The sequence below is a fragment of the Oryx dammah genome, unplaced genomic scaffold (genome assembly GCF_014754425.2).
Source record: "Oryx dammah isolate SB20612 unplaced genomic scaffold, SCBI_Odam_1.1 HiC_scaffold_27, whole genome shotgun sequence".
Classification (NCBI taxonomy): Eukaryota; Metazoa; Chordata; class Mammalia; order Artiodactyla; family Bovidae; genus Oryx; species Oryx dammah.
Window position 1 is genome coordinate 110,246,784 of NW_024070211.1, and position 2,034 is coordinate 110,248,817.

The window sequence follows — 2,034 nt, forward strand, 5'->3', positions numbered from 1 at the left end:
AGAACTGAGCCAAACGCAGAGCAGAATACTTAAATCAGCAGACAACATCATTAGCCTACAGCCACCTTCCCTTACCTCACATCCCACCAGTGCAAGAGAATAAAAGGAAAAATGTTAAAAATCCTATGTACTAAATGAACTTACAAGAATACGTTTGAGAAACTTGACTCAAAACTGAAACTTGCTAAACTGAGTCACCTTTTGTCACCTGTTGGACTTCCCTGGTGGCTCAGACGGTAAAGCGTCCGTTTATAATGCGGGAGACCTAGGTTCAAGCCCTGGTTTGGGAAGATTCCCTGGAGAAGGAAATGGCAATCCACTCCAGTACTATTGCCTGGAAAATCCCATGGACAGAGGAGCCTGGCAGGCTGCAGTCTATGGGGTCGCAAAGAGTCGGACACGACTGAGCGACTTCACTTCACTTGTCACTTGTTAGAACAGTGGTCCATATACTGGCTGCTCCTTCATAGGCTGGTTGAAGTCTCCTAAGTGGTTCTGACTTTGAGGGACTTATTTTCATTCTTGTCTACTTTTTCTTCTCACCTCCTTATGTAAATCCAGATGAAGAAAATGATGCAAAACAACTGCCTATATTCATTTTGTAGGCGCTAGCTGCCTTCCAGATGGCCACCTGAAGATCGTAGGAATATATTGTCTATTCAGCTGCACAAAATATAAAACCCAGCCAAATATGCATGGGGTGTTTATAGTGTCCAGGAACCATTCTGTGCTGAGGATACACCGGTATAAAAAGAAGTTCCTGCCCTCACAAAGCTTTTGTTTTAGTGAGAAGAAAGAAGCAATACATAAGTTAAATATACACTATGTCAAGTAGTTTAAAAAAAAAGTGCTATAGGAAAAAAATAAGAATAGGGAGTGCCAAGACTAGGGGAGATATGTAATTTTAAAATAGAAGGATAAAGGAAGGGCATCAAGAAAAGTTTTGAACATTTGAGCAAAGACCAGAATGAGAAGGAAAAATCCTATGGAACATGGGGAAAGAGCTTTCCAAGCAGAGGAATATTTATTGCAAAGTCCCTTAGGCAGGAACATGCCAGAAATGTTCAAGAAACACCAAGAAGGCCAGCATCCCTGGGGCAGAGTGAAGACTTCAGCACAAAACTGGCTCCCTTTCACCCCTTCTCTGCCAAGTCTGAATGTTCCATCAGAAAATTTTCTCCTCTAAGAATCAAAACTCTGTAGATTAAAAAACCTCTAAACTACTAAAGAGGAAGGCCTCAAGTCCATGTTAAGGGATGGTGAAGCTCTACTGAAATGGGCAACAAAATAAAACACATATTAGGCTTAGCCTCCAAGGAGAAAATATTTAAATGGATCAAAATCACTCTGAACTAAGGGGAAGGAATAGGAGCAGGAAGTGACATACACTGAAAGCCATAAACTTGGGCACCGCTGAGCTTGTGAACATGGGTTTTATGGACAGCAAACAGGACACCCCAAAAGCTAAGATTAGCTCCCATTTTACTGATGAGAAAACTTAGACTGAGAGCATTTAAATAATAGCTGATAAATAGAATTCAGATTTGAATTCAAGTCTGAATATCTTTAAAGTTTTTGCTTTTCTTCCTGTAACACTGCCTTGGCTCAAAAGGTCCATAGCATTCACAACAGAAAATTCCCCCGTGAGAGGAATCATGAAACAAACACTACTAATGAATTATTTCAGATGAATGAAGTCTTCTCTGGTCTCACCTGATACCCCACCCCTCCAATTATGGGACTCCAAAGAGATTAAGTGATTTTCCAAGGTCAAACGGTTGTTAGGTGGGAGAGCCAGAAGGTCTCACTGAGCCGTGCAGGGCACGGAGTCTGAAGAAAGAACAGTTTCCAGTCTGGTTCTCAGTAAGTGTGTGCTCTGGGAAACCCTGAAACTTATCTGGACTTCCGTTTCCTCATCTTCAAAGTAGAGGATCTTGGGTGATGTTTAAATGAGAGTTCAGACAATGAACGTATCACATAATTTCCATGAGATAGGTTTTTCACCTCTGTAACTGTTTCTATAGTCATGATTCT

The 2,034-nt window shown here is 41.2% G+C and overlaps 1 non-coding gene across 1 annotated transcript; it reads left to right on the plus strand.

Moving 5' to 3' along the window:
• Positions 1 to 218: 218 nt before the first annotated feature.
• Positions 219 to 290, plus strand: TRNAY-AUA. Its single transcript has one exon. It is a non-coding gene; the product is annotated as a tRNA-Tyr (tRNA).
• Positions 291 to 2,034: the final 1,744 nt, after the last annotated feature.